Here is a 14194-nt window from a genome sequence, read left to right on the forward strand (position 1 = left end):
TGGAGATGGCTTTTCCCAGAGTATGAATACTTGCTTTTCCCACCCTTGTCCAGAGAGGCAAATTGCCAGAGTATTATGCAGAGTTGGCTTCTTGGTTATCTCATAAGAGCAAATATTCCCCGGACTGTTATTGTGGGAAAACATGAGAAATAATGTTTTTCAAACTCTGGTTATAAAACTTTGTCACCTCTACTGTTGCTGATTTCTGTAAGGTGGGCAGAATATACATTTTATTTGGAAGTTAGCCACACATTTTTTTAAGAAAGGAAAAGGAATTGTTTAAAATTGTTTCATAATTTATTTGCAGAAAGATTAGTAATTTTTTTAAAATTTTTTTAAAGATTTTATTTATTTATTTGACAGAGAGAGACACAGTGAGAGAGGGAACCCAAGCAGGGGGAGTGGGAGAGGGAGAAGCAGGCTTCCCACAGAGCAGGGAGCCCGATGTGGGGCTCGATCCCAGGGCCCTGGGATCATGACCTGAGCCGAAGGCAGACACTTAACGACTGAGCCACCCAGGCTCCTGAAAGATTAGTAATTTTTATTAATTGATGCCCTCACCCACCCCCAAGAAATTAGCCCAAATGGCAGGGCTTTTTCTTTGACATGGAAACTCAAATTGGTTTACTGTACGTCAAGCCTTTTAAACATGAGCTGTGGACTCATAAAAGTTTCCCAGAGTCTGTGAGCCCAATTTGGAAGGCCTCAGATGCCTTCTCAGATGCCTTCTCAATAAGGCCTGATATTTTTCAACCAACTACTCTATTCTTCAATGATTAGAGTTTCCATATGCAAAAAAAAAAAAGGGAAATAACATGGTCCGACTCTAAGATGATTTAAAAAGTTGTTTCATATACTATATAGTGCTTGTTAATAAAGATATAATGAAAATGATCTACATATAAAACTGACTAAATAATAATAAAGAGCACAATTTGGAAGGACAAAAAGGGTGTCTGAGAGAATGTACTCCCCAAGTGAGAAAAATATATTATGGGATGTTTCATAGACCTCACCATTCTCTAGGACTTAAACTTTCCAGGCTACACAATTCCCAAGACAGTGTTTAGGTTAGAACTTGAAAATGTGGTTAGAACGGACCACTAGGTATAGAGGTCAAAGGAAGAAAGCACTTAAACTCCTATAGTCCAAAAACAACCAATGTGAGTTACTTATCTACAAAGAAGAAATAGCTTCAACGAAAGCAATGTGGAAGAATATTGATTAAACACAAAACTGACAAGTCACTGGGTCAGCATCTGGATACTGAGACCTTCCTTTGGGTGACAAGGTAAGCCAGAAACACATGATGTGGCTGGTGGGGACAGGCAGGAAAGATGGGAGTGGAGATGTGCGGTACGTAATGTAATCCCAACTTGGGCAGGGTATATACTGTGCTAGGTGGTGGTGTTTTTTTGTTTTGTTTTTTCACTGTGCATCATCACAACTGTCCCTGGTGATGCTCTATTTAACTAGGTCCCTCTTGGCCTTTCTAGAGTGACAGCTTGATGGGAACCGCCTTTCAAGGTATGTTGGGTTCTTCTTCTGAGGAGGTCATGCCAAGGTTCTATTAGCTGTTTACTCATGAATTTGGAGTACAAACTGATTCTCCTGGAGGCTACGTAAACGGAAATGAAGCAGAAACATTCTGCTTTTTAAGGGGCAGACTATTAGATGTCACTGCTGGGATGCAAATTACAGTTCCAAGAACAGTTGACCTGTGGGTCCCTTGATTGGGGTGGAGAGCTTTATCATTTCTTCTGCTTTGCAGCTTGTTTGTGATTTGTCCATCATGATCACTAATAGAATAATAATAATAATAATAATAATAATAATAATAAATTCTAAAATAAGGTTCCCCTCCCCATCCATTTTCTAAGGCTCTTTAATGGGTTATTTAGCAGAAAACTTTAGGTGATTTAAGACAAAATTTCATGACCAAAGAAGATTGAATTTGAATTAGAGGCAGCACTGGATAGTGAAAAAAGTATAGATGTAGGAGCTAAGCAATCCTATAATTTAAAACCAGGTTTCATCCTTGAGACATGTGTGACCTTGGGCAAGTTAACTAAACTTGTTGACCTTCAGCTTCCTCATTTGTAAAGTTGAGGTAATCACATCTACCTCACAGCGTTGTCCTCAGATTAAATGTAGCATGAATGCTCAGCATTATCACAGTGCCTGGTTGACAAACAGCCTGCAATCAATATTCATTTCTTTCCTCCTTGTAACAGTGGTAAAAGCTAAATGATTAATTTTTACAACTTTGTCTGTTAGGAGTGCTATTAGTTGGTTCTTGTGGGTCTGTGTGTCTGTGTCTGTGTGTGATCACTTTCTTACTTTCTCATGTTACAAGGTGCTCCAGGCTTTATTTCTTGCTCTAGTCCAAGAATCAGCTATTTCTCCAAGGAAACTTTAGTACTAGAAACCAAGATCCAGGAGCTCATGTGCTCACGTGTATTACTATCATTTTAAAGACATTTTATTTTCTACATGAGTTTTAGATTTCCAGATAAAATTAGAAAGGTAGTTCAGGGAGTACCCATATATTCCAGTTTCTCCTATTATTAATGTATTGTATTACTATGGTACATTTACATTAATATGGTACAACCAATATTGATACATTGTTAACCGAAGTCCAAACTTTCTTCCGATATTCTTAGTTTTTACATAATGTCCTCTTTATGTTAGAGAATTACATCCAGGATGCTATATTACATTTAGTTGTCATGTGTCCTTGGGGTCCTCTTGACTGTGACAGTTTCTCAGACTGTCATTGTTTTGGATGACCTTAAATGTTTTGAGGATTACTGGTCAGGTATTTTGTAGGATGTCCTTCTACTGGAATTTGTCTGGTGTTTTTCTCATGATTAGACTGGGGTTATGGGTTTTGGAGAGTAATATCCAGAGGCGAACGGCCATTCTCATCATATCATATTGGGGGTACATACTGTCATCATGAGTCATCACTGTTGGTACTGACCTTGATCACCCGGCTGATCTCCGCTGCAAAGGTACTCTCTCGTTTGACCTTTCCATGCTGGGTTCTTTGGAAGAAAGTCCCCAGGCACTGCCCATACGTAAGCAGGGAGGCATTATGCTCTCCCTCCTGGAAGGGAGGGGTTCTACATGAATCCTTTGAAATTTTTTTGCATGGGATCTTTAATCATTTTCTTCTTTTGCTTTCTGGTGTCTGTTTCTCACCACTAGAAGCGAAATGCCTGTTTCTACTGGGCAAATTTTAATTAAGCAATTGTAGACTCCTGGACTTGTTAAATATTCAGAACAATTGATAATAGAGCGGCATACTTTTAGTCCTACATTACTCATTTCTCAGTTATTGAATCTGTGATAATACAGTAAGCCTGGTTCTGTTTTTCCTATTTGAACACCCGATTCTTAAATAACACCATTTTGGCTTAAAGATATTGAAATATCACTACTAATTAAAAGTCACTTTTTATTTTTAATACATCTCCTAATTTCTGCATGGTGAAACATTGCTGAGTTTTCTGATGGCCAACCAGGGAAAATTAGGCTCTGATCTTATTTTGAAGAATAATTGACCACTAAAAACATGAGGCAAACGAGACATACTGTGAAGTGCACATTTCCCACAATAATTACTAGGTTGTTTTCTAATACATGGCAGAGCTGTACAGCATCACATTTAGTATGAGAATACATAGGAGCCTAGAGGAGTTTAAGGTTAAAAGGAAAACAAAATACTCCCTGGGGTTTGGATCACTAATTACAGGTCTATAAATAACCATTTCTTGGATTCAGCAGGCATTTGGTCTCCTGGATATGATTTAGTTTGGCATATGGGCTTGCCGGGTTTTTTTCCTTCTTCCTTTTGTGAACTGCTTGAAATGACTGGAGAGGTCAGACATGAAGACAGGTGGTGAAAATGTTCAGGGGAAAAAATACAGAAAGTAATTGTCTGGATTTGCCAGCAGTTCTGTTTAGTGACCTAAAGGAGTTGACCCAGCACTATATTTAGATTTTGCAAGATGGTATACCGAACACACTGTTTATAGACCTTCATTTTTCTGAGTAACTATTGTGTTTTCATTGAAAAGATTTATACTGGTTTGGTGTAGCATCTGGTCCATGCAATGTATCAGGATGAGAAATATTCACGGGGGGAAAAAAAATTCAAACCACAGAGACGTATAGTTATTTTCTCTCCTTTTGAACAAAGATTTCTATGCATTGCAAAGTCAGCCCCAAACTTTAATATACCTATGATAATAAGCATGGTTTCTTTTGAGAAAAGTAATATTTTAAAATTGAACTTTGCTTAACCTGAGTAAAGCCTTATATGGTTACCTGCCAATATGTGTACTCCTTGTTTTATATATCATTATTCTGTGTAATTTAGGATTCTGTCTATTTTTAAGGCCCTGCTGGCTCTGGGATTATCATCTATTTCCTACGACTTGAAGGAAAATTAACACCCAGATGCTAGTTCTGTCACCTATTTTGACAGAATCTAAATTCATGTAAAACATGATTAGGTTGGTTTCCAGGCACTTCCCGAGGAATCAGAAAATCTCATCTTGTATTTCAAGAGATAGATGGTTGAATGTGAGTTAAAAGTTCCACTCCAATCAGAAAATAACACAGTTTCTTGATTTCATAAAGTTCAATTTTCCCCTCAAGCTACTCCATGTTTTACATAACATTATTTCACCTTTTTTGAAGGTGGACTGGGGTTTAACTTTATATGTGTGCCTTATTGAGAAGAATAGGAGCTTGGGGCATTGAGACATTTAGTCAATGCGTTTGCCGTAGACCAAGTATTTTGAATGTTAACGGGGGACTCACTCTACCAGGATCCATACTAAGACTTTGAAACTACAGTAATAGCGGTAGGATAATCATCTTCTGGAAGACTCTCTTTGCTTCTTTCTCCTTCTCTGCCAACACCTTCTGGACCTTCAGGGAGGATATTTACAGCGTTTTAGGGCCTGGGGTGGGTGATTTGTAAGGTGGGTTTTATGAAACAAGAAACTGGTTGAGATTAGATGGAGTTTATGACCTAATAGCTTTGGATAAGTAGGAACATCGAGGCAGTAGTTGATGCTGTTAATGTCCTTGGGTAAATGATTTCATTGGTTCCACGATCTTGTGTTTAAGGAGCAAGTGTTTTCTCAAGCAATTAGCTGGGTTATTTTATCCTTGTTCTCATTAGTGTTTAACATAGGGAAAAAAAAATATGCCTGGTCCCAGGATTGTTTGACCCAGGAACAGAGATCATGTTGGTTTCAGTCCCCAACACACACTCACCCAAACTCTCAGCTACTCTTGTTGGCTTCATTTCCTCTGACCCCCCTGCTCCTACTGCAGTTTAATCACCATCGTTTCTCACCTGGAGTGCTGTAATAAATTCCAAATTCTTTCTGCTTTTCTTTTTACTTTTCTAAAACCCATTCTCTACACAGTTGCTTACTGAACACTTTTGTCTCCTACTTAAAATCTTCCAAAAGTTTCATATTGGACTTGATGAGCAAGTGGCATCTTACCCATCACTAGAGGTAGAAGTCTGAACACTTCTGTCCCGTGCATCTTGGTATCGGGGTTGCCAAGGAAACCAAAATGCAGGCGAGCCCTGGATGGAGCAACGCTTTACTCACATAGGGAAGAAACAGCAAGATCAGCTTCAATAGTGGGCATCAGATGGCCAATGGGCCCTCCATCACAGCCGATGCTGTGCAGTTGGCCTGTGTGCCCTTCTTGTACTTTCTGTCCCCTCACTGCATGGCACAGAGTAGTGGGGTTGATGAGGCTGCCATAGGGCCCCCACACATAAACAGACCAAGAGAGTACACACATGAGTCTGAAACAGGGAAAGATAAATGCACACAAGGTGATAAGCTCAGCACAGACTGTGAGGCTATGAGCACTCTTCAGTTTTTGGTAAGGAAGGCCCAAGACCCATTCTTTTTATTTATTTATTTATTTATTTATTTATTTATTTATTTATTTATTTATTTATTTATTTATTTGTTATTTGACAGAGAGAGGCACAGCGAGAGAGGGAACACAAGCAGGGGGAGTGGGAGAGGGACAAGCAGGCTTCCCGCTGATCAGGGAGCCTGATGTGGGGCTTGATCCCAGGAGCCTGGGATCATGACCTGAGCCGAAGGCAGACGCTTAATGACTGAGCCACCCAGGCGCCCCAAGACCCATTCTTATGTAGCCAAAAGGGGATCAAAACACTGCATGCATGAAGTTACTTTTCCCAGCAGCATTCAGAATGAAGCCCAAAATTCTTACATTGACAGAAAGCCCCTACTGTTCTCTCTGACTTTAACTTGAACTATTCTTCCCTTTGTTCTAGCACTATGTTGTGGTCATAGAGACCTTCCGTCCTTCCGTTCCTGCCTGGTGGCCTATCGACTATTCCCTCAGGCTCCTCTGGTAGGCCTCTGCCTGCAGTCTTGGGATCCCTTTTTTTATAATTGAGATCTTATCTCAAAGATCATTTTATCAGAGAGAACTTCCTTGACTACTGAATCCAAAGTAGTTCCTTTTGCCCTCATATATATGATCTAATTCTCCTTTTTTTCATATGATTTACTGTGATTTGAAATTACTCTGTTCACTTACTCTTTTACTTGTTTATTTCTGCCTTTTGTCAAATGGAATGTAAGCCAGAACCTCTGCCTTCTTTAGTGCTCTATTCCCAGTACCTAGAATGTTGCTTTGTACATAGTAAATATTTTTAAATATTTGTTTCACTGTGTTTGTGGCAATTAGGAGAATACTCTGATACATTGCAAGTACAAGTATAAATTGGTACAGTTCAGCAATATCTATTAATAGTAGAAATGTTCATTCTTTTTGATGTGGCATTTCTGTGTCCAGGTATTTGTCCTACAGATATACTTGCACCTGTGAAAAATTAGGCATGTGCAAAGATGTTCATTATGCACACACATAGCAAGTCTGCAGCTGCTACCTTAGAAGGGCTTGCTGACAAGGTTGGCTCTTCCTTGGCTTCTGGTAACTTGGCTGGTAAACAGTTCCCTGAACTGATACGAAATGTTGCCAAAGTGCTAAGGCTGTTTTACCCACTTGGGGCACCGAATACCTGCTTTTTTAATGGAAATTTGGAGCTTCGGTAGTTGCTAAGCAGGGGTTATCTATGTGACTAGTCCCCAGGGAAAACCGTAACAGTGAGTATCCAGTGGGTTTCCCTGGGTGGAAACATTGCACGCATGTTACCGCACGTTTTGGGGCTGAAGGAAGGAGCACAGTCTGTGTCCTCTCACTGGAAGAAAAGGTAGTAGGAAGCCTATGCTTGGATTTCTTCAGGCTCTGCTTGTGTCTTTTCCACTTGCTTGTCCTGTTATGTATCCTCTTGCCGTAATAAACCTTAGCTGGGAGCACAACTATATTCTGAGATCTGAAAGTTCTTCTAATGAATCATGAAATATATGGATGGTCTTGGGGATCTGTGAAACATTAATGATAAATTGTCTTTGCAGAAAAATATTAAAGCAAACAAAATGTCCATGAATAGAGGACTAATTATGACACACACAAAAAGAATACTCTGCAGTTCTTCTGTATGATGCAATCCTATATTCTGATATGGAAATATTGACAAAATATCTTAAGGGAAAACCCAGAATTCAGAGTGGTTTGTGGAACTTGTATGCTGCTATTTGTGCACATACATATTTTGTAAATATACAGAGTATTACGGGAAATATGTTTAAGAAGCTGATAATAGGGGCGCCTGGGTGGCTCAGTCGGTTAAGCGTCTGCCTTCGGCTCAGGTCATGATCTTAGGGTCCTGGGATTGAGCCCTGCATCGGGCTCTCTGCTCCGCAGGAAGCCTGCTTCTCCCTCTCCCACTCCCCCTGCTTGTGTTCCCCCTCTCTCTGTGTCTCTCTCTGTCAAATAAATAAATCTTAAAAAAAAAAAAGCTGATAATAATGGTACCTCTGAGGAGAAGGACTTGATGATTGAGGGGAGACAAAGGGTAAGAAAGGTTTTATTATCCACCTTGCACTAATCTATTGGCCACTAGTCTCATGTGTTTATTGAACTAAAATAAAATAAAATTCAGTTTCTCAGTTGTACTAGCCACGTTTCTTAATAGCCACATACAGATAGTGACTCCCATACTGGAAGACACAGATACAGAATATTTTCATTATTGAAGAATGATGTTTTAGATAGCACTGATTTATATCCTTTTCTTACTATTTACTGTTTACATTTATTTTTCAAAAAATGAATTAAAACAAAATATTAGTTGACTGAATAAATGATGAATGCTGACTAAACACTTTTTTTTTTTTTAAGATTTTTTTAATTTATTTTTTGACAGAGAGAGACACAGCGAGAGAGGGAACACAAACTGGCGGAGTGGGAGAGGGAGAAGCAGGCTCCCCGCCGAGCAGGGAGCCTGATGCGGGGCTCCATCCCAGGACCCCGGGATCATGACCTGAGCCGAAGGCAGACGCTCAACGACTGAGCCACCCAGGCGCCCCGACTAAACACTTTTCTAACAACCTATTCTGGGTATCTCAACAGATAACAATCAAGTCACCTGTTTTTGCGGAATTAAGTTTACATCCAGTTAAAGTAGTAAGCTGAAGAACAGCTTAAATTCTCGGTACTTATCTATAAAAGCAAATCTTCAGCCTAGGGGCTGGAGCCAATTCCAGATCTTGGAGACCCTAGCCAATTCACCAGAGAGTGCCAAGGAGCACAGAGTGGGATTATTGGCCTCCCCGCTTCACCAGCTCCAGCAACTTAGCCCATAGGCATTTGGCTGGTTCCAGCATACTCGTATGCAGAGTGAAACAGACCTCCTTGCTGTTCACTCCCTCACTCCCTCAGGAAATAGTTCTTGTAACTGTCCAAAAACAAATTATAATCAATTTTATACGCTTGAATTGAGAGATGTCAGTAATGGTACTATTAGTATTTTTACAGTTCAGCTCATTATTTATTAAGTGCCTACTGAATAATAAGTGACCTTTATCTTTGCGGTCCCTATGGTCTAATATGGGAGATGGAAAAAGGGAACAGATTGTGTTGATACAATAGCATGAATGGTGCCAATGTAAAAGTTTGCTCAAGATGCAATGAGACATGGAGGAAACCTGCCTGGTCCAGTCAGGGAGGTTGTGTAAGACATTGTAGGCATGGAGAGTGGGAAGAGTGCTCTAAGCAGAGGAATATCACCTTGGCAGAGACAAGAAGGTGTGAAAGAGTGTCAGGTGTCCCACAGTCATTGAATACTAGAGTGCAAACTATAGGTATAGGAGGGCGCCTGGGTGGCTCAGTTGGTTAAGTGTCTGCCTTCGGCTCAGGTCATGATCCTGGGGTCCTGCGATCGAGCCCCGCGTTGTGCTCCTTGCTCAGTGGGGGAGTCAGCTTCTCCCTCTCCCCTGCTTGTGTTCTCCCTCTCTCTCGCAAGCTCTCTCTCTCAAATAAATAAGTAAAATCTTAAAACAAAACAAAACAAAACACAAAACTATAGGTGAGACCATGGCAAGAAATGACAAGAAAGGCAAATAAGGGTTAAGTTGTGGGAGGCCTTGTACCGAATGCCAACTGGTGGGGCCTGGAAAGAGGAAAAGACTTGGAGTGGGGAGCGGGGTGTCAGATGTGTTTCCCGGACTGCATTTTGAGGGATGGATTCAGGCAGGCAACACCCAGGCAAGGTGACCCAGTAGGAAATTGTTGTCACAGTCCAGATGAAAAACTGAGGAAGGCCTTTTTTATTAACGCCTTTTTATTGGCATTTTTCTCTTCTGTGTCTCACTTTTTTCTACTTCCTCACTGATGCTCCTTGAGATCATCTTTCAGATAAACTCTTTGAACCCAAGTCCCATCTCAGGGTCTGCTAGTGGGAGAATACAAAGTAAGCAAATAAGCAAGTGGTCAGTACAGTCAGATGCTGCACAGAGGGACCAGTAAGATAAGAACTGAACTTTTTTGCAGCTTTCTCAATTGGGATGTCATTGGTCACTTTTGTAAGAGCAGTTTCCAAGCTGTGGCAGCAGAATCCAGATTGCAGAGAACTGAGGAGCGGTTTTGAGATGGGGAAGAAGGAAAATGAATGCAGATGAAGCTTCCAAAAAATGTGTCAAGGGATAAGGTGATAGCTATAAGGAGACACAGGTTCAAGGGGGGATTTTTCCAGAATAAGAGAGGTTTTTACAATGGACATGTCAGACAGTCCTACAATCCTACCCCTCATACAGTTGCTTCTCAAATAACCTTGCCGTGTCTGAAAAGACACCAACATTGTAGAAGGAGGACAGGGATGGAAAAAGGTAGATATTTGACAACGTAATTTGAGCTCCTGGATCCAGCTGTGCCTGAAGCTTCCAGATTCACCACCCATTGCAGCTGGACTTGTGAGTTAAGTGAATTCTCCATGTTGCCTGTGTCAGAATGAGTTAGGTTTCTGTAGCTTGAAAATTGTGAGTAGTACATAAGCCTTTCTTCTATAAGACTAATTGGAATACATTTCTATTTTAACCACACACACACACACAATTAAAAGTGATGAAAGGTAGAGAGAACAAGTAGAAAATGAGAACGTGGTGTAAGACAGACCAAATTTATGAAACGAGGCCCTTGAGAGGATGGTAGCTGATAAAACCAAGAACTTGAATGAAATAATTGCTCACAAGTAGTTGTTACAGCATTTTGGAATGATGATTTTAAAATACGCAGAAAAATTAAACAATTGTGAATTTAGCAATCCTATGTCTATCACCTAGATTCTACCATTAACATTTTGCATTTCCTATTTTTGCTTTATTACATATCTCATTTATCCATCCTTCTATCTGTTCATCAAGGCATCTCATTTTTTGATGCATTTCAAAAGAAGTTACAGGTATTAGGACACTTCACTCCTTAAATATTTCCACAGCATATCATTAACTGGATTTCTAAATTTGTTTATAGTAAAGTACCTAACGTTTTGAAAAAAATTACCCTTTGATCTTTCACAATTCAAGCACTGTTATTATTTTTGTGCTGTTATAATTTTAAAGGATATTTTCATGTTCCCATGATATTTCACAGCATGATCCATTAGACACATTTCTGAAAAATATAAACCAAGTTCATTCAAGTAGGTTTCTAATATGTTGCCTTATGAAGGAACCTGAAATAATCAGGAATAAGGGTATGAGGTTTGACATACGTCTACCGTGGTCTAGAAAATCAATTGCATACCAGTGGCACTTGGCTTGCTACATTGCTAACAGCCTTGCAAATGACCATGTGAACCTAAGTTTCAATTACTATCTTCCCTGATAGAATGTTGACCCTGGAAGGCATTGTGAGCCAAGGCCTACGAAGAGCTTTGGCTTTGTAACAGACCCTCATAGACTATTTTCTGAGAAAATATAGAAGTATAAATATTCTACACAGATAAATATTTTGTATAAAATTCCACCTTGGTTCTTGTCCTAGCCTTTACCTGTATCTAAATACTGTGTTCTCTTTATATTGTAAATCCTTGCTCTCTGAGTTTAATTTCTGGATATCTGCATATTTCTTGGCCTGGTATAATTTACTATATTGCTGCTGAATCCTTATTGCTAATCCATCATTGCCCCTTCTTCCTGACCTCACGAGGACTCTTCAAATGGTGGCTTCACGTGGTTCTATCATTGACATCCAGAGGACTAGGGTGTGAGCTGCAAAGAGCCTACGATCCAGGTTCATTCACTTTGTTTACATTTATATGATTTTTTAGTTAAGTCCTACGTGTCCTATGTCTTCATGTCCTCTTTTCTATGACACAATTGAACAAAAATATTCTGTTGACTGGACAAACACAAACAATTTGTCTGAAAAAGGGTATAGGAAAGACTCTTTTGGAATCTGAAAGAGCTGCTCTTCTCTTTCCCCTGTGGCTGACTCCCCTAGCTGTGCTCTGGATCCCCATTTCTCTCTCCTTTTTGTGGAATTTATGCCATCACATATGCCCTTTGTCTCTGGAAGCTTCTATGTTACCTTTTCTATGGTCTATTTTGTATCAGCACTAATCCTTTCACATATCACCTTTAAACATTTTTTTAAAGTCCCTCTTTGGCCTCATCTTTCCTTTTTATTTTGCCTCTTCTTCTTTCTTCTGGGACTTATCCACATTTGCCCATCTCTCCTTTATCTCTTTTACTCCTCAGATCCCTGCAATGTGACTTCAGTTCTCTCCCTCCAATGTTAGAGTTACTTTCCCAAAAGTCACTAAATTAATGGACATTTTCAGTCTTAATCCTATTTCATTTCCTTTGCAACCTAATAGCTAATATTTATCGAGGGCTTATTATGTGTTAGGCCTTAATGGAACTGCTAACCTCAAAATAATCTCTAAGGTAAGTACTATTTTTACTCCTCTTTGTTACGTGAGGAAACTATTGCAAAAGAGGTTGAGAAAGGTCCTTGAGGTCACCTAACAAATAGTAAGCGCTGCATCTAGAACCCCACACCAGGCAAGGGAGCCCAGAGCCCCGAGGGGATGTCCTTGACCATTCTTCCTACCCTCTGACCTCTGGACGTTCTCTTGACTCTTTTTTCTCTAAACTGTACACTTTTCTCTACCTTACCACCACCATCCTAGTTTGGAAGCCACTGGCTCACGAGGATTATTTAAAATGCTTCCCAATCAGCCACCCTGCTGCCAGGCTTGCCCTGTGCAATCCATTTTCGAGACCACAGATAGAGTGATCTTGCTGAAGCCCAAGTACAATCACAGCAGGCTCTCTGCTTAAAATCCTTCAAGGGCTTCCTGGGTTTTAATCAAAAGTACAGTTCCTTTAATGTAGTCTAAACGGAGCTTCAAGATCTGACTCCCGTCAAATTTACCTCTTTGGTTGCGTCTCTGGGCTGTCCCCATTGGCCTATGACGGCTCCAAGCTATTGGCCAACGGCCCACACTCTCTCTTACTCCAGGTCCTTTTTTTGAGGCTCTCTTTTTAGCTCCTCCTGGAAAGTGCTTGCTCTCAGCTCCCGTCATTTGGTGTCATTTTAGATATCGCCACCGAGAAGCCTTCCCTTGGTCCCTCCTCCTGGGTTACGTGGCTCTCCGTGCGCTCCCACAGTTTCCACCCTGTATTTGAAGGCTCAGGATTACCACTGTGTCTTTTTATTTTATTTATTTTATTTTTTATTTGTTTAAAAGATTTTATTTATTTATTTGAGAGAGAGAGAATGAGAGAGAGCACATGAGAGGGGGGAGGGTCAGAGGGAGAAGCAGACCCCCTGCTGAGCAGGGAGCCCGATGCGGGACTCGATCCCGGGACTCCAGGATCATGACCTGAGCCGAAGGCAGTCGCTTAACCAACTGAGCCACCCAGGCGCCCTAAATGTACCTCTTTTAATTTTTTTTGGACATCTATTTTGATTATCAGAAATAGAAAATTATATTTCTTCTCCTGTAGTTATACCTGCTCTTAATTTTACTCCTTCCCAGAAGATGCAAAGAAAAAGCAGAAAAATTTCACATTCATCAGTTAAAAAGAATTATTCTTTTTAAATAAAAAAAGGATTTTATTTATTTATTTGACGGAGAGAGAATGAGAGAGAGCACATGAGAGGGGGGAGGGGCAGAGGGAGAAGCAGACTCCCTGCCGAGCAGGGAGCCTGATGCGGGACTCGATCCCAGGACCCTGAGATCATGACCTGAGCCGAAGGCAGTCGCTTAACCGACTGAGCCACCCAGGCGCCCCCACTGTGTCTTTTTAATCACTCACTGATGCTTGTCTTACCCACTCGGGCATGCCTTGCTCACCTAGCCCAATGTCTGATAGATGGTAGGTACTCATTAAATATTTATTGAATGACCAGTGAACGTCAAGCATTTCAAAAGTTCTGAATAGTACTCGAAAGTGGATCCGTAAATGAATTTTCGCTGCTTTCATGATGCTTCTGGGCATCTCTTTCTCCACTTATGAAATGGGGCTATCATAGGTATCATCATTCTGATATATTTTTATGCTGAAACCGCAAGATTTAAGTGGCACAAGTTCGATCTCTCAAGATTCATAGAGAATTTTTTGCTATTTACAAGGAAAAGCAGAATTAAATGTTTTATGGAAATCTATCTCCTCCATATTTTTATTTTTTAATCTTACGTTTTTTTGAGAAACGAGTTAGTTTAGGATGAAAGATTAACTAGTTAGCAGTGTGTTTATTTTGT

The sequence above is a fragment of the Mirounga leonina genome, unplaced genomic scaffold (assembly GCF_011800145.1).
Source record: "Mirounga leonina isolate KUSES-001 unplaced genomic scaffold, KU_Mleo_1.0 Mir_115, whole genome shotgun sequence".
In the NCBI taxonomy this organism is placed as follows: Eukaryota; Metazoa; Chordata; class Mammalia; order Carnivora; family Phocidae; genus Mirounga; species Mirounga leonina.